We start from the raw sequence: 20466 nt of genomic DNA, 5'->3' as shown, positions 1-20466 counted from the left end.
GCAGTTGAAACAAACCCAACCATGTGGAGATTTATTGCGGGAGTGGAGCCCCCAGGAAAGAGAAAGAAAACAGGCGAACTTCAGGCCGTTCACACTACAACGATATCGGTGCCGAATATTCAGAGAAAAAATGGAGCATGATTACTTTACCGACGTGCTTTTATTTTACTCGCTCGCTAAAGTAAATAACGACATAGCCGAAGGATTTGGGTTCATGCATTGCTGCAAAAGAGAGAGGAGATGGCAGATAATAATGCTCTTTTATAGCGCTTTCATAACATTATTGTGCTTTGTTTATATGAGAGCTAATGGTACTAATGGTCACCAAGTGAAGCTATTCATTTCTTTACCAGTAGGAGACTCTGCACACCACATCTACTGTGGATCAAAGAGTCAAGTCTCCTGTAGCCCATGTTGAGAGAAACACCTGAACGTCACCGTGGCTAAACGGGTTTCAACAGGATGCTGGAGGGGTATGTTGTTCCCTCCCGGTCATACTGAAAACATAGGATAATAGTGCATTTGCGGTCAGGTTGACCAAGAGATTATGCTATTTTCTTAGCATCATGCTAGCAAAAGGTAGCGATTTAACTAGCTTCCAGGTCAGTAAACAGCCTTACCGCTAATCCCAAGAGCTATTCCGATCCCGACCAGTATGTCACATTTCTTTTCAACATTTTTAGAGGCGATGGTCTTTGTCAAACAGCGCCGGGTTCCTCTGGACTTCTGTAATCAGTTCCTCAGCAGCAGCTCAATCACTGCAGTGAACTACTGAACTCTCCCACTCCTTCTTTGTAGAACTTTAGTTTGATTGGTTGAAAATGTTTTAGAAAAATCGCTCTGAGATGGAACCAAGAATATAGTTATAGTTGTCGTTTTGGATGTTTTTATTAGTTACAGTTGTAGTGTGAACACAGACATTCTATTTACTTATAATGATTTAAATCTTTTTATAGTTATAGTTATCTTTACAGTTATTGTTCTAGATGTGAATGGGCCTTTACTTATTTTTTCTTGTTATTGTTAATTCCTCTATAATTGTTATATTCTCAAACTCCTTAATAAGTGATCCTTCTTGCACAAAGGCGAATACCACTGAATTTATTAATTCAAATGTGTTACACTTTAGTGCTGAAACAGTTGAATTAATATTTCTGCATACTGTTAATATTACTACTATTATTACTGCACACTACTATAATATTGATTGAGAATCGCATATGAGACCAAGATGACATGCTAAATAGTAATAATAGCAAATAGCAATAGTAAAAAGCAATTTATTATTTTTGGCTGGTAAAAAATTTGTCTAGCTGGTAATTTTTTTCATCTACCAGCCACCTTGGCAGGTAAGCCAAAAAGTTAATTTTGGACCCTGAACTGAATTAAACAATTTGTATGTGTCAATACTCAAAATCGCTAACAGAAAAATACAGTATGTAAACTGAATTAGTCAAAATCCTATTTACTACCCTTTCATTCAATTCACATTTCATAGGGCCTTGTCAGTTTTTTTAAGTTGGGAGCACCAATGCTACCCCAACCAAATTAAAAAGTAGTCTAAGCAAGTGCAAGTACATTAGTTACAAGTAGCATAACAGATTACTGTCAGTACTTGGTAGATGCTCAGCTAGGGCATCCTCTCTTGTCTCCTTGTGTAGCTGTTAATGGCGATTTCCCCTGATCCAGTTTCAGCACATTTGGTAGTACACTGGTGAAACTCTCACTGAAGCGGTGACAGATGTAGCCTGTTGAAGGGTGGATGTGCTCGACCTCATCAAACTGTAAAATGATAAAACAGTAACTATTACAACACTGAATACCTCATTAACTCATAGCTAATATTTGATGATGATAATGAAATGTTGCAAACCTCACTCTGGAGTTACCAGGCCAAATCTCAATCAATGGCAATTTTGGAAGAAGGAAAAAACCCTGCAATACTATTTTGTGTAGCTGACCCATAGGCTAAACACTGTAGGATATTGAGGAAGCAGTAAGGTAAGGTCTAATTGTCTTAATTATTCTATTGCTTTTTTTGTGCACCCTTCCATCCCTAACTAACAGACATGACCTGCAATTTCAAAACAGCTCAACTTGCAACAAGCAATGAGTGTAAGTGGTATTCACCCCTATATTATTTAGGTCGTTTTGTTATACTTACCCCAGAAGGTGTTCTTAAGAATGGGTATTTTTTCAGTATGCCCTACAGTCCCCTCTGCAATCTCCAGACACAGTCACAGTCTCTCCATCCACTTCATTGTCTGAGATGCAAAAACAAACACATACACAATCATTAGCATAGGCGTACACATGTGCACACAGATGAACTAGTTAACTGATACAGGGTCATATAATGTAAGGCATCTGCATATCCCTTATTTCATTCAAGCATCAAAATATATTTAGAAAATGGATGTTTTTAAGAAGTTTTAATTCAACTATTAGCCTAATTAAGTTATAAATGATGTAATCTTAGCATACTCAATAAACGTTTAAATAAAAGCAAATTCCCTATAGCTGACATTACCTCATAAACAATTAGGTTGGCACCATCACTAAATAAACTTGTCACCAGTTGAATCATTTATATGATGTGAGGGGTTTGAAATTATCCTCAGCTGACAGTCTAACATTATGCAGCCTACCAATCTACAAATTGTGTCATTGTTTTAAATGTCTTACTATCCAAGGACACAAGAAAGAACCCCTATATACATATGTTTATACTGTAAAAACAAGCAAGGCTGTCTTAAACATGACCAAAAGGCGATCGGGTGGCAGATCGGTATTTTATTTCCGTTCTAAATGTAAGAATGATGTTGGCCAGCTTACATAATGGGAATACCTCTTTTTGATGCAACTGTTGTATAACTAAATCGCTATGCTTGCCATATGCACAAAAAAAACACTATTAAGGGGAAGCAGGGGTAGCTCTCTGCCTCTCATCCACTCAATGCGCCTTTAGAAACACACACACTCTGAGGTCTGAGTGGTAGACCACTAAAAAAAAAATAGTTCTCTCGTTCTCTCCTTGAGAAAAGATTTTCAGCAACTTTTACATCAGATGTTAACACTATCCAAAATTCTATTGAAGGATTTTAATAAAGGCTATAACTAACGTATAAGGGGCAGGCATAGCATTAGGCTATGTACATTTAGAGGATTAACATTAGTTGCTCTGTCAACATTGCCCAAGTTAACTTAACTCCATTGGAGCATATGAGTGGGGACTGGTAGAAATAGGCTAAGCAATGAGCCGCCTGTTAGATATTTAAGGAAAAAAACGCTATGGCTGAACTTGTGATTTCAATTTAGCTATCTTTAGCTATCTTTTGAAATCTGAATTATTTTTTTTAAGAATACTGCATTTCCACTTAGCCTGAAAAATGCACGCAAGTCCAAGGCTGTATTGATTCAAATCTATCTCCATGTTTTCCCGCTCTTGGTTAACTCTTTTAGGTTAGCTCAATAACTAACCTAGCTAGCTATGTGCTAGTATGTGGCTAACTTTAGCTAGCTGGCTAGAATTTCTATATTAACCAAAACCTGTGTAGGTGGATGATAAAATCGCTCCTGAAATAACGTGTACCTACAGACTCATCTTATTTTAGCAACAAGCCATGTTGTGCAATCCTGAATTGGTAGAATGATTTCACACACGATGAAAAGATGATTAGCCTTGCTACTTAGCTAACATTAGCATAATTAGAGCATGCTAGTTACAAAGATCTTAAGAGTTAACTTACCCCTGAATTTCTGTGCCTCTTCGTCACTTGTATTTCAGCTTCTATTGGTGTTTTAATGAGCCCATCCGTTGACAAACTCGATAAACTAGACATTTTGGCACCACTTTACACCCGAGGGCACCACTGTGAGAGCGCGCAGTACCAAACGGCTGAGATGAAGGCTGACCGTTAGTTTTGAAAGGGGGCAGGGGGCGGGGGGTCAAAATCCCGATAGCCGGGAAAGTCGTCCTACCGCCCCCTGCTGGCAGTGTGTTTTCTGAACTATAATCAAAAAACACCTGAAAATGACAAATGTTCAGCAAGCTAAGCTTTTAAGTAAGCCAGCCTCACTGACTCATATGCAGACCGTACAGACAGAGCTGTATTAAAATAAAACTGCACATTAAACTGATAAAGCCCCTAACTCCCCCCGAACCCCTAAATCTATACATATGATACTGACAAATTTGCATGCTCTTATTGTACCTTAAATTGGAGGTAAAATGGTACAAATGTGTACCTTTTGCTGTCAGAAATGTCTGTGTACCTTTTAGGTGTAAAAAAAAAAAAAAAGGTACACAATTAGTATGTTAAGGTCCACTAGCATACCTTTGAGGGTACATTAGGAACAAGTGTACCTGTAGGGACAGAAATGGACCTGTACTGTACCCCTATTTCTGAGTGTATATGTAATTCCTCCATATTGAACAAGACTTATTTGACGGGGCATCAAGGAAGGCCTCAACCTTTCCAGAGAAGGTTGGTTCTTTTCCTTAGAATAAAGTACTCTTCATGTAAGTATACTACAATACACTTTTAGCAAAATTAATTTCATAAGTACACTAAATTACCACTATAAGTATTTGCAATTTAATGTACTTTTTCAAAGTACACTGAAGTACAGCTTAAAATGAACTAACATTAAAGTGCACTGTTTGTAAGTATACTTAAATACACTTCTAATGAAGTGAAATTAAAGGACACTTTAACAAAGCATACTAATAGTGTATTACAAAGGACTTGAAAATAAGTATACTTTTGATAAGTACACTAAATTACCACTATAAGTATTTGCAATTTAGTATACTTTTTAAAAGTACACTTACGTAAAATTTACAATACACTTACAATAAAGTACACTTTTTATAAGTTCACTGAAATACCACTTTAAGTATTGCAGAATTAGTATATTTATTTTTAGTACATTGAAGTTGAACTTAATGACATCTATTTTGAAGTACACTTTTTAAAAGTACATGTTAAATATACTTTAAATTAAGCACAAAAAGTAAAAGTATACTTGTAATAACTTTTGTATACTTAAATTATATTTCTAATACACTAAAGTATACTACTTTTTGACCTGGGTATGTATGACTGTAAACCTTGGAAGAAGGAGCTTACGAGGAACACATGAAGGCAGCATGACTCTTACACCAGATGCCTGTAGGGCGACCAGAGCTCTCTAAGTGCGGAAAAATTAGGAGATAATGAGGTAACTATTGGACTTTTGGAACCACAGTGCTTCAGGACACTTGGATTATGCTGCATGAGCTATTTGGAGTATTGTATGGTCATTTGTACATTTGACTGTACCACACCGGTCAAATCCCAGTTGCTCTTTATTTATAAGCCAAATGTGCATTTCGTAACAATCATATGGAGCAAATCATAACAGGTCACACCATGAATGGCACTCCAAGGGCCATTAAAGAAAATTACTAAAATAATAATAAAAGCACTCCTACCTCATGTCTTGTTTGTGTCTTGTTACTGGTGCATGCTCCAAATGCCAACTCTTTGGTAGTCATTGATTACATAATTTAAGTCCAGTTTCTGAACAAGTTTGGTGCTATAATTTGGCCAATAATTTGATGCCTGACCTTTAATAGTTTGAGGCCATGATAACGCTTTAGTTACTGCTTTGCTCCAATCTTCCAATCTAGTTTTTATAAATCCCAGGGAAGTATGCACAGGATATTCTTTTAATTGAAACTTAATTAAAAGTTAAAGTAGAAAAATGTTATCATTCTGTAGTGACCAGCAGCTGGCAGGCATTTAAGCATGGACAGAACAACAACTTTTTCCTGCTGCGTGATGACCTAACCATAACAAATATGTTTTTAAAGGGATATCGACCTTAATGGAAGGAGACAGTAACATTACCAATATATGTATAGTGTATACATGGTCTGAATATATTTCCTCATTGGACCTTTTACCACCTGGTTACATTATCTCCACTGAATCATATTTACATGGACACACTGCAGTAGTAACATCATAAGATCAGCCACACTAGAGCTGAAGAGAGCTGAATGTGGCAGTGATGGAAGCCTGTGGTATCACTGAGGACTTCAGCCTCCAATACTTTGATTATGACTTTTAGGGCTAAATTGCACATCATTCCACTGACCAAGTAAGCACGAGGGCACAATCAAATTTGTGTACATTGCACCCATACCTTAATGTTTTGCCAAAATGAAAACTTAAATATCCCATCCATGTATCAGTTGGTAGCTGGTTCCCCCCACCAAGCACCATGTATTTGATGACTCCAGGTCCAGCTCCAGTTCCTTAGGAGTTGGATCCACAAACAACAGGCCCTTGGTAATTGAGTATACTACCTCAAGTTTCTCACAGAAGACCAATCGGCAGCAGACTGACATTGTGAGTAGAGAGGCAGCCCTTTAGTTTGAAGGCCTGGGTAAAGTGCCCTTGTCATCCACCTTGCTGAAATGTCCTCGAGCAAGAATTTGAATCCTTGCCAGCCTTTGGGGCGCTGTTATGTAACCGACCCTGCACTCTGACCATCCTGTGGAGGGAAGCAAGCGTAAAGAGAATTTCAGTCCAGGGGATCAAACATACTGTACAAGTAGTGCAGTATAATGTACAAAATATCCTCATGGCTACATGAGATTACAATCAACTGTTTTTCCACTGCAACTGATGTTCTGCACAAAGACAGTGAGGCCTGCCAGAGGAATGGTACTGCAAAGACCACTCCAGGTGTGAAGTCAGACATTATTGAGAATTATGCATGCTACACACCCTACCCAGCAGGCCCACAGGTTGCTTATGTGGTTAAAGCATTGATAAAGAAACACCCATCTCCTAATTGGCTGGCAATCAAGCTTAAAATAAAAAATGGCCATTTACAGAATAAAACCAAGTCCCCTTGGATTTCCCAGTGTTACATTCTCAGCACCATTGAAAATGAGGCACAATCTGATATCGCCGTATAAGTGTTGTTCCTGGATAACGCTTATAACTTGTTTATCCAGGATTCACGTTACAACCACCCAATCAGCAGCAGCTCTCCGATTGTGATGTCATAACAGTGCGACTTGCAGCACGGAGGAACCGCGGATTTCAAATTTAGCTGGTGCATGGCTGTCCTAACGCAGAAAAGGTGAGATTTGCTTGGAACAATTTTTGGGTGGGGGAATTATTATATGTATTTAACCTCTGTGGGTTCTATTTAATGGGAAAGAAATATGTGTGAAAATAGACGTTACTAGATATTTACGTTTTTTCTTTTGGTTCTCAATAAAACATTTTTTGTATCGGAGCCAAGCGTGTGTCTGGCGGTATTTTTCTGAATAATTTACGTTACCGACCAGACCTGCACCTCAGCAACGTGTGCGTTAACCCTTCTCATTATCACAATTGATAGCATATTTCTTATGTAACGTTATGTCTCTGAAACACACACACACACTTGTATACACGACATTTTCACATAAGTGAGGTTTATTAAGTAATGACGTTTGATAACTTCTAAATACGTTTGCATCGGACATCAATGTAACTCGGGCCAGCTAGGCGATTACTCTGACATTTGCCCAGGACCATCAGTGTTAGTCCAGGCCCACCATCAAGTGACATTCACCCAGGACCGTCATTAATGTGTTAGTCCAGGCCCACCATCAAGTGACAGGACCCTTGGGGAAATTTTTCGTGGGCTCAGAGACATATACAGTATATGACATATACGTATATTTATTTATACATACTGTATTTATACATTTACAACCAATCCTCATGTAAAAATGTTTTACATAGTCTGCAGATGATCTATCTCCTTCCACCATTCCATCTCTCATTCTTCTTTTACTTCCCTCCCTCCTACTCCACCCTTTCCTGCCTTCCTGCCTTCATCCCTTTATGTTCTTCCTGCCTTCCTCGCTTTCTTCCTATGGTCCCTCATGCCTTTATTTCCTTAATTTCATCCTTCCTTCCTTCCCTCTGGTTTTCTTTCCCTCGTTCATTTATACCTTTTTTCTTCATTTCTGACTGCCTGTCTTAATTTCCACCGGCCTTCCGATCTTAACTGCCTGCTTTGCTGCCCCTTTCTATCCTTCCTTTCTTCCTTCCTTCCTACATGCCTTACTTCCTTTTTAACTGCCTGCCTGCCTTCCTTCCTTCCTTCCTGCTCTCCTTGATAAATGCCTTTACTTTCCCTGGTGGGCTCATTGTGTCTTTCAGTCGTTTCCATTTCTTCTCTTTCAGGGAAGAAAGATAAACCTGCCCCAGATGATATTAGACCGCCCAAAAAAAACAAAGACCAAGGTTACTGTCTTCAGTTGCCTTAGTGAGGGAGAGGCGGAAGAGTTGGCCCAAGGCTTTGCGGGGAGCCTCACTCGCAATGTAACAACATCACAGCTATGTGAAGACATTACACCTGACAGGGCAGAGACCACCAAGTAGCCTAAGTGTTTGACTTATGGTTAGATGTACTGTAGTCATAAATTAAGTATTACACTGTTTGCTCCTAATTCATGTCTTGATTTAATGTGTTTTGTGTTTTTCCACAGGCAGACTCTGCAGACCATGTTGGATAACGTGAAGCACAACATCAATGTGATTTCACATTTCAGTTTGCAAACACACTCTTTTGGACCTCACGCATTAACAGCAGTGTTAATCTCATCTCATTGCAAAACTGGATCAGGTTTGAAACACGCAGACAGATGGAGAGAGTGAATGAAACAAATTGATTTTTGAACTGACATAACAGACTCACACAAATAAGCATACATCACTGCCACCATCCTATCCATAACTATCACATAACTATACATACACATAAACATATACATATACTATAATTTAGACAAGTTTTCAACATGCAATGTCATTTTCTCAATAAAATATCTAAGATATACTTTAATCTGTGTGTCAGTTTTTAACAAAGCTCGTTATATGGCCTGCCCAAACTATTATGATGGTCTTGAACTTACATTGTCTTTGATGATAGCTCAGGATCAGTCCTTGTAATGATTATTGCAGTGGCCCCTGATTATGATTTTGGTCAAAAACAAAACTACAATTGCCCTGGACTTGCAAACTATTATCATGGTCCTGTACTAACATTGTCAATGATTATATTCCTGAGCTATCCATATTGAATAAGTCCTATGAATTTTCTTACAATAGCAGTGGATTAACACTGCTTATGATGATCCTGGTCCAATACACTAGTTTCTGCCCTGAGAATGTTTCAATGAGCAAAACTCTTATCGGCTTAAACACACCTAGGATTGTCCTGGACTAACACTTTTGTCAATGATGATCCATGACTATCATTGGTGATTCTGGTAAACTAGGTTAATTTCCATTAAGACCTAATGAATTCACATTGCTTACATTATATATTCCAAGACCAACAGTACTGAGATGGTCCCTGTGATATAGGACATAATTGACACCATGGTTTTTACAGTCTATAATTATAACACTGGGCTAACAGTAGTAGCCTACAGAATGATTATTGTAGGCAATGTATGACTGAATTACTCAAACCAACCAGAACCATTATTTGGACATTCCAGGAACAACAAACCTATCCTTGTAGTTCCAGGGCCAAGAATCCAAATTCATTTTGTGGTTCCAGGAACAGATGAAATCAGATCTACCCCATGGCTGGCATTGTGGTTGATGCTGGTTTATGGTCCTGGGCAAACATTGTCTAATTATTAGTTATAAAATATATTTAGCCTGGCGAAATTAAACCAGCGCAGGACACAAAAACTCTCTTTAGGATTCTTTATTCTGAACCAATGATTGATTCTGTAAATAGTTAAAATTGGAAACAAGGATAATCTTTCAGTTCTGCTTTTTAAAATAAAATCAGTCTCCAAAAAAAGTTGAAAACAAAAGACAAAATCTACAATGCACAGTCGTATATAAAACACAACCCAATTAAGGCGCTTGAGAGGACTGTTCAACCTAAACTAGTCTAGTCTTCACACCGCCTTATCCTAATACACTAAATGCACTGTAACTGCACTAAGTGCACTATGAATGGTTAAGTACAGTAGATAACTAACATCCTGCAGTTAAACATACATGGCATAAGAAATTACAATCAGGAGTACATAAATAACTGTAGTGGTTCTTTCCTGAGAAAATGAAATAAAATACAACAAACCACATTCAGTTATAAACCTAACATTCACAGTTCTGTACATGTTTGACAGTATGTAAGAATTCTGTAAAGATAGCCTACTCACTACGACACATCAGTACATTTATCCAAGTACACACCAAGCAGGCGGAACACCAACCCCATACGCCAATTACAAGTTTCTCAATAGACTGGCGGCTATGAGCTGACGGGATTACTCCGGAAAATCTGCCGACATCGAACCACACCTGCGAGTTAACGGTCAATATATGTTTGTACACACTACTACTAATGTACATCAATCGATATTTTGTGCATACAACATATTTTACCACATATTTACCGACCTAGAATTCAGGACTTCCACTGCCGCTAATCAGCGGCGCTCATCAAAATGGTTTCCTACTCTTTCCGGTCTACTCCCGCGGTATTGCCCACTCTGCCCTCAGGGGTACACCAACAGAAATAGTGCCATCTGGTGGAGTTAGTGGGAATAGTCCTATTGACCCAGCTGGCTACATATAACTTCTAATCAAAATAAAGCTAATTAAGAAAAACAATTCTTGCACATCTACAGACTCTTTAGATTATTGATTACTTGCTATTTGGAAAACATAACAGGACATGGGTTGATCAGCTGTGTTTGTATTTTAAATGTATGACTTCATTTTGAAATTGGAAGTTCTTTGGATACACTGGAAAGGGGTTGTACACTGAAACCAAAATGTTGGCCTAATGTAGTACCCTTTAAAACTTTGAGAAACTAAGACTTGTTTTGATAACCTCTGAAAGGTGGCTAAAACACTCAGGCAGACATATATATATAAATATATATATGTATACATATATGTATAACTAAAAAAATAGGCTTAGCAACAGCAGTACAAGCAAATCTCAGAAAATAAAAAAAGTGAACACCAAAATCAAATGTCTGTACTTTTTTAATGTTAAGAGTAATTGCTGTCATACACATAACTGCAATGCTTTTGAGTTTAATTTAGTTACAAACTACATAAAAATTGCAAAAATCATGAAAAACGTCCTCATTTCTGTACATACTGAAACAATTATATGGAAAATATTAACTACTGTATCATGGAAATAAACAGCAGTCAATTAATACTCAGTAAAAGTTACCAAAGTTAACTGAGGATGGCACCTGTTGAAAATATTTACCCCATTAAGAGATGAGAAGTGATCTCAGCTGCATTCAAGTGTTAAAGTAATGAAATTTCATGCAAAGGATTTTAATACTCAAAATAATGTCACTACACTCACTAGTGCTGTGAGAGCCCTCTGCATTGACATTTATTTCTAGGCTTTCTTTTTCGCTTTTTGAGGGGGTAATCAGCGGATCTATCATTTGCTCCATTTTTTTTCTTCTTTACACAAGGAACTGCTTGTTCAGTCTCAACACTTTTCACTTGAGTTGCAACTGTGGAAGGCAAAATGCCTGCAACTGCCTTGCGTTTCCGATTTGGAAACAATGGCCTGACTGCGCGTACTGTCAAAGACCTTGATAGGATATTCAGCTTGATTTTCACCTCGTCCCTCGCCAGCCTGTACAACATGGGTATGTAGTCTGCCTATCATTTCTTGAATAGGATAAGGAATGGATGTCCAATTTCTGACAATCTGGAGAATATTCCACTGCAAAAACTCAAAATCTTACCAAGTATATTTGTCTAATTTCTAGTCAAAATATCTCATTACACTTAATATAAGACACAATCACCTAACAAGTAACATTTCAGTGAGATATAGGGACTTGTTTTTAGACAATGCATCTTGAATATCTTGTTAAGTGAGAGAGTCTTGAAAACATCTTGTTTTGAGTCATATCTCAGATTAAACAAGCTTTTTTGACATGTCATAAGGTTTTTAAGCTGCTGTGTTATTTGTAAAAGATGGATCATCTTGTTTCAAGAAATAGACTTACTTGATTTAAGAAAATAAATCTGCTTTATTGAAAACCTCAAGGTCAACAGCATGCCTAACTCATACATTGCATTAGTGACTTTCTGGAGTCTCTGCTGGTTGCCTGGCAACCTCACAGTGATGACGAGACTCTAGGGATTCCCAAAATGTTGAACTATTCCTTTAACCAAAATAGAATTCCACTAAGATGAAATAAAATCAAAAATACAATAATGGTGCCTATGTTACCAGAGGCTAAAAGCCAAAACAGCCAAAAGCCCAACAAAGTATTCAATGTTCAATTAAATAAAAACCAATCCCCACATTTGAAAGGCTAAATAAGCAACTGTTATATATGTTATATATGACTTAAACAGTAAAAAGTGAATGTCATTGATTGAATGTCATTTAACGGAGACTCTATTTGAGCATTATTCGAAATGCAATAGCTTGGATGCAATAGCAGCTGCTCCAAACTTTTCACCAATGGTATATAATGACAGCAGTTTAATGGTAAGGACTCTGGAGTCTCCACGTTTCACATAACATACCGTATGTTTTTTATGTCTTATCCTGCAAATTGGTTGTAGCAATTTGACTGAAAGGGTCAATAAACTGGTCAAATATCCCCATTGCATCACTCTTCAGTTGATCCAGGTCCCCAGAATGTCTCTCAATCATGTTACTCATTTGATGTTTTAGGTGCTCCAATAATGCCGCCTGATATTGCTGGACTCCATTCACCATCTGGTTAACAGCTCTCTGGGGAGGGGGAAAAAACAACAAAAAAACAAATAAACAAACAAAAAAAATACTACATTATGAACCTCATACAAAAATGCAGTGGACATGCACACTCACAGACACACATTTTTTTTAAAGGAACCCTTCAATTAAATATTGTTAGTGACATGCAATGGTCAAAATTAGTTATTTCAACCAAAATTATAATGAAATAATATTGCCTACTGAGCAGTGGTGGGTAGAGTACTGAAAATCTATACTCAAGTAAAACTACAATTACTCCCATAAAAAATGACTCAAGTAAAAGTGAAAATTACCATTTGAGAAACCTACTCAAGTAAAAGTAAAAAAGTACCTGGTTAATAAATTACTCACAGTACAAGTTACTTTCCATTTTAATATTTTTTAGGGTGTGCGGGCTAGTGCAAAACAATGAAAAAACAGCACTTGTTGATAAAACTTTCTTAGCCCTTATAAAACAGAATATAAGTCTGTTTAACTCTAGTATTTACAGACATTATCAAAGTAACCAAACCTATTACAGCCCCAAAATGCAGTAGATACCGAATACAATACAATTAATTAAAACTCAGATTTTCTGTTCTGTAGTATTACTCCCTGTACCAAGACCTCAGTCAATCAACTAGAGAATGAAAACTTCAATGCCACAAAAATGTAGCATATGAAACAACGCCAAATCATCTTGGAAGAGCAAGGTTCCTACCAGGTAAGGTTTCGACCGACTGCAGCAAGCAACACCTTACACCCAGCTAAGCTACTGTAAATGAGTTCATAACTTTTTAATGTGGGGGTAAGCGGTGTAAGTTCTCTTTTAGTTATCTTGTATTTACAGAATAATTCAACTGCAATGCACATACTGTAGTGAACAAAACACAATTGTTGCCTACATATATATTATAAATCCCTCATAAATTAAGAAACTACCCATACGAAAATCTGATATATGGCCATATATGAACATATATATTAAATACTGGGACATATAACTTTACATATATGGACATATTTGAGATTCAGATATTTGTTTCACACATATATTTAAAGTTATATGTTCAAACATGCAGCAAAATTATTTGAAGTCTCTCATATAAGGTGACATATATGTGCATATACTAGATTCCATTATTTATTTTCCACATATATGGAGAACTTTAAGTGTGAATATGTGGCAGACATATTTGTCTTGCACATATATAATGTAATGTATGTAAACATACATGCATTTTAGATCTATGTTTAAAATAAGCTGTGCAATATATAGCCAATTATTTAATTCAAAAATATGTAGTTAACATATTAATATGTTGATGCATTATATTTTTTATGCAAAAACTGTTTTTTTTTTTGTTTTTTGTTTTTTTACATAAGCACACTATAAACAGTTTCCACGGGTTGTGTAATAATTTTTAGAATGAAATTAAGTGCCCCAGCTCTCAGTTTAGATACCTGGGAATTTCAGGAACCAGAAATGTCCACACACTTTGTACGGCAGATTGACGGTATTTGGAATGGAATGTAGCCGATCCACGGCAAAGCCCCCCAAAAATGTGTTCGAAACAGGCCCCGTGACGTTTCAAACAGGCCACGCCCACAACGTGCGGTACAACATCGACATTTTCTGTGGCTGCTTTTTCTGTATTCTGACAATTTATGTGAAATGTATACTGTGTAAATAATGTGTCGTTACCTTTTCAGGGTTATCAAAGACCTGCATCATCATTAAAATGTTTATTTTCTGGAAGTCACAAAATGCTAACAAGCTAGCAAACTTCCGTGCAAACTTCCGTTCAAGAGAGGGTTCATGCTAGCATTTTGAGACTTCAAGAAAAACATTTTAATGATCTTGCTGTTGTTTGACAGTCATGAAAAGGTAACGTCAAATTATTTACACCATATACATTTCACAAAAATTATTAGAACACAGAAAAAGCAACCACTGAAAATGTCGATTTATTGGCCTTTTTACCGCGTCATCACCATTCTGATAAGCAGTGCAACGCAGACGGTGTGACTGTTTTGAAGGGAGCACCTGCTGGGGAGGCAGAACGGGGCAGAACATCCGAGAAGGCCACTGAAGCTGCCCGATCGATCACCAAAAGTTGCGGCAAGTCACCGGTAAGTCAGTAGGCCAAGGTTACCTTGTTTGTACAGCTACCTTATCAACTTTATTCGTTTAAAAATCCGTTAATTTAGTTGCTGGGTGCGCTAGCCAAACTCCTACCACTAAAAGGCTATCTTAACGGTAGCGCCATCCAAGCTTATGCAGAACTAACCCCGACTTGCTTGTCCATATACAGTATATTTTTTTTGATTTGTTTAAATGATTTAAGTCGACCAGGGAGCTTTTTATGTTTAATAACGCATTGATAGCGGCGTCTGTCAATTTATCGGTAATATCAATCTGTTTACAAGCAACTAAAGCAGATTAATTAATTAGTTGATAGAATGTTATTTACTACAAATCTTTCGGGTCGAGTTGTGAATAATCAGATTTATGTATGGGTAACAACGACAAAGGAAGCCGTTTCAATGGAGTTCAGCGTAACGTTACAGTTTTCCCCTGTACAACTTGTGTGCTATTTGGCTTGCAGGAAGCCGTTTGCTCTGGCGAGCCGCAACCGTTTTTGATGGCATTATTTAAACAGATAAAGCTTATTTAAAAAGGGAAAGCTGAGGTATGTTTTGCATCGGCCATCTACAGCTACTCTGGCATGTAAAACATGACACTAACAATTGTAAAACACGGACGGCGTTTATGGAATATGATTTGGCCATATTATAGTGATTTGACCATGGGCCGTTAGAGAGAGAGAGAGAAGGTAGAGACTGCTAGTGTAACCTCATGGCTATGATTTGACCACTGGACACATGGCCTCAAGTGTAAATTTGTTTTTGTACAACAGTGTATAGAATAGCTATGACTTATGATTTTATAATTTAATCATATCTTGAATGTTACAGGACATGCTGAGGCGCCTCCATAATTCAGAGGAAAATCAAAGGCGTTTTAATCGATCCAAGAGGTATGAAATATTATAGGAAGTCAAGAAGCTGGTTCTTGTACATTTTTATTGTACATGAGGGGCATCCCCAGATAATTTATTTCCATGCCATTGTCCTTTTCAGCTTCAGATCCCCACACAATGTGGCAGTTATGGCATCATTGGAGAAGTCAAAAAGAGCCTGGATGTTCCTGAGGTGCTCATAAAATGTAAGATGGGTTCATAATTTGGGAATAAAAGTACATTTTGATGTTATTATAATTGTTCACTCTGGATGATAATGCACTACTTAAATTTAATGAAAGCAGATGGAGTTGTAAGGTTTGGAGTAGTGAATCAATAGGCGTTATGCCCAACTTACTTCCGCATTCTGTTAAAACAGATTTACTAGTTTCTGGTTCAGTTTTACTGAAAGCTTGTTGTAGCAACTACATGTGGATATGGCGTTGTTTTATTCACGGCGTCTTTGGGAGCTGCCAAAGATGAGCATTTCCGATGTACATCATATATGCAGTTTGACCTCCAAGACTCCAAAACTGGATAAAGGGTTTAAGCTGTACGCTTCTTCATACATCTGTGACTATGAGGGTAGCTGTCTGCTAGGTAGCTGGCTAGTTATCTAGCTAGCTCACTACCTAACACTGTTGTTGAGAGAGTCTCACCCTAGCAAGTTTCTGATTAATGATTGCTATATATGTAGATGCCTACATAATCACGTTGTCATTTTATTTTCACCAGGTCAAACAGAGACAGGCTGACTGGAGAAATCGGTATCAGGGCAGCTGTCACAGGGGGACCTGGTCATGATCCCTGATTAGCCTACCCCTATTCTAAGAGGCTTGATAAATATATTATATTTATCTGGTTAATATCAGATCCCTGAACTGGAATTGGAACTGAAATTGAATGTGAACAGACTAGCAATCCCTACTTTCCCTCACTTTTCCCTCATAGACCTATGACAGCTGCCCTGATACCGCTTTCGCCAGTCAGCCTGTCTGTTTGACACTGGTGAAAATCAAACGACAATGTGATTATGTAGGCATCTACATATATAGCAATCATTAATCAGAAACTTGCTGGGTGAGATTCTCTTAAAAACAGCGTTAAGCAGTGAGCTAGCTAAATATCTAGCCGGCTAGCTAGTACACAGCTGCACTCATAGATGTATGAAGAAGCGTACAGCTTAAACCCTTTATCCAGTTTGGTCGTGGGAGTCTTGGAGGTCAACTTGCATATACGATATACATCGGAAATGCTCATATTTGGCAGCTTCCAAAGACACCGTGAATAAAACAACGCCATATCCACACGTAGCTGGTACAACAACGAGCTTTCAGTAAAGCAAAACTGAACTGGAAACTAGTAAATCCGTTTTAACAGAATGCGGAAGTAAGTTGGGCATAACCCCTATTTCACATGCCGAGCAGTGCCCCTGAGTGCTCTCATTTGTTGTTTTCTTTTGGGGCTATCAATCTAACCACATTTAAATTATGAAATAACAAAGGTTCTGCCTGCATTGTCATTGTGATTTTGTATTTTTCTCAGTATCATGTGCAACCTACTACGAAACAGTCAGAAGGAATTACATCTGTGCTGCCTCTGGGGGAACCTGGGGGAGAGGGTGCAGCAGTCTCGGAAGAAGAAGGCTCGACAGAGGAGACAACGAGTAAGTTGTTATATAACATTCGGTATATTTACATGCACACTAATTATTTTATTATATCTGGTTTAAAGCTTGGGTAGTAATCCCTCCAGAGAGGGATTACTAGCATTAGGAAGGAACTCTATTAGAACGTTAACATCCCCCCCCCCCCCCCCCCCCCCCGCCTAAACTAAATCCCGCCTCCAAATCTCCTGTGAACCATTCCTGATTGAGGTGGTAAGCCAGATGCGTTCAGATTGGATTGATATGAACGGTCCGCAAGTTTAAACCAATGAAAAGTTACCTACCCTAGCTTTAAGACAGGTAAGCACAATGCAATCAACAATCATAGATTATTCACCAATAATTTTTTTATTGTTGGATTTATACGTCATCATCTGATTTGTTGTGATCTGGTGTTTTGATTTTGTGCATGCAGGACCTGTAGTACGGTGGCCATTTTAGGACATCCTGAGCTGCCTTTGTCATTCGTAGATCTATTTGTCAAATTTAGGTGGACTTGTGTCAGGTTTAGCTGTCTTTTGTCAGATATAGGTGGACTTGTTTCAGGTTTAACTGTCTTTTGTAGACTTAGATGGAGTTGTATCAGGTTTAGATGTACTTTGTCAAACTTAGATGGCGCTCGTCTGCAATGGAGGGCAGTCCCTCGTTACAATCAAGCGCTTCCAATCCTTCAACACACAGTGTGCTGCAACCGGACTGAAAGGAACCCGTTTCAGGTAAAAACAAAAGCATTTTTAATAAACTGTATAGCGATTCCGATAAATCTGATTCATATTTGGATCTTCCAGCTATCTGCCACAAGTATCACAGCCTTATCTTTATAATATATGATTTTGTCAGAAAAGCATTGGCGAACAAGTTAATGATTTAGGTAACGTTACAAGAGATTGTCTGTTTGGGTAATGAAAAACTTCTCTAATTTTTACTCTAGCCTAACTGTAATTTCTATGTTTGTTGCCATTATGCTTTTATTTTAAAAGCACAACCACTAAAACAGACGTTTTCAATTTGCTCACTCATCCATTAGCATAACAAGTAAACACTAGCCAAGTGTAGGCACTATGAACAGTGACCTTGGCAATGCCCGTATTATAAATTTATATTATATATGGAAATTACTGACGATCATTCTATAGTTGCTTACTTTACTAATTTAGCCAGGAATAATCTGTACTAGTTAAAGGTAACCGCTAACCTTAGACAATATGACCATCTGCCATCCGGTTAAATCAACAATAACAACTTTTTTTCCCAAAAAGAATCATACCACATTATCAAGATAAGGCTGTGATACTTGTGGCAGATAGCTGGAAGATCCAAATATGAATCAGATTTATCGGAATCGCTGTAGAGTTTATTAAAAATGCTTTCGTTTTTACCTGAAACTGGTTCCTTTCAGTCCGGTTGCAGCACACCGTGTGATGAAGGATTGGAAGCGCTTGATTGTAACGAGGGACTGCCCTCCATTGCAGACGAGTGCCATCTAAGTTTGACAAAGTACATCTAAAGGCCCATTCACATCTAGAACGATAACTATAAAGATAACTATAACTATAAAAAGATTTAAATCGTTATAAGTAAATAGAATGTATGTGTTCACACTACAACTGTAACTATAAAAACATCCAAAACGACAACTATAACTATATTCTTGGTTCCATCACAGAGCGATTTTTTTCTGGCGGTAGAGACAACGATAAAACATTTTCAACCAATCAAACTAAAGTTCTACAAAGAAGGGGTGGGAGAATTCAGTAGTTTATTCATTTGTATTTGTATACTTTATTATCCCCGTGGGGAAATAGTTCACTGCAGTGATGGCATTGCTTGCCAAGGAACTGATTACAGAAGTCCAGAGGACCCCAGCGCTGTTTGACAAAGACCATCGCCTCTAAAAATGTTGAAAAGAAACATGACATACCGGTCGGGATCGGAACAGCTCTTGGGATTAGCGGTAAGGCTGTTTACTGACCTGGAAGCTACTTAACTCGCTAACTTTTGCTAGCATGAAAATAGCATAATCTCTTGGCCAACCTGACCGCAAATGCGCTATTATCCTGTTTTCAATATGACCGGGAGGTAACAACATGTGTCTTGAAACCCGTTTAGCCACGGTGACGTTCAGGTGTTTCTCTCAACATGGGCTACAGGAGACTTGACTCTTTGATCCACAGTAGATGTGGTGTGCAGAGTCTCCTACTGGTAAAGAAATGAATAGCTTCACTTGGTGACCATTAGTACCATTAGCTCTCATATAAACAAAGCACAATAATGTTATGAAAGCGCCATAAAAGAGCATTATTATCTGCCATCTCCTCTCTCTTTTTCGGCAATGCATGAACTAGGGCTGCAACTAACGATTATTTTCATTGTCGATTAATCTGTCGATTATTTTCTCAATTAATCAATTAGTTGTTTGGTCTATAAAATGTCAGAAAATGGTCAAAAATGTCGATCAGTGTTTCCCAAAGCCCAAGATGACGTCCTCAAATGTCTTGTTTTGTGATATTCAGTTTACTGTCATAGAGGAGTAAAGAAACCAGAAAATATTCACATTTAAGAAGCTGGAATCAGAGAATTTTGACTTATTTTTCTTAAAAAATTACTCAAACCGATTAATCGATTATCAAAATAGTTGGCGATTAATTTAATAGTTGACAACTAATCGATTAATCGTTGCAGCTCTAGCATGAACCCAAATCCTTCGGCTCTGTCGTTATTTACTTTAGAGAGCAAGTAAAATAAAAGCACGTCGGTAAAGTCATCATGCTCCATTTTTTCTCGGAATATTCAGCGCCGATATCGTTGTAGTGTGAACGTTTGAGCAACAGCATATCATTATAGTTTATAGTTATCTTTATAGTTGTCGCTCTAAGTGTGAATGGGCCTTAAACTCGATACAACTCCAGCTAAGTCTACAAAAGACAGTTAAACCTGAAACAAGTCCATCTATATCTGACAAAAGACAGCTAAACC

Source organism: Centroberyx gerrardi, chromosome 16 (assembly GCF_048128805.1).
Source record: "Centroberyx gerrardi isolate f3 chromosome 16, fCenGer3.hap1.cur.20231027, whole genome shotgun sequence".
NCBI lineage: Eukaryota > Metazoa > Chordata > Actinopteri > Beryciformes > Berycidae > Centroberyx > Centroberyx gerrardi.
Note: the sequence above shows the minus strand (reverse complement) of the source record.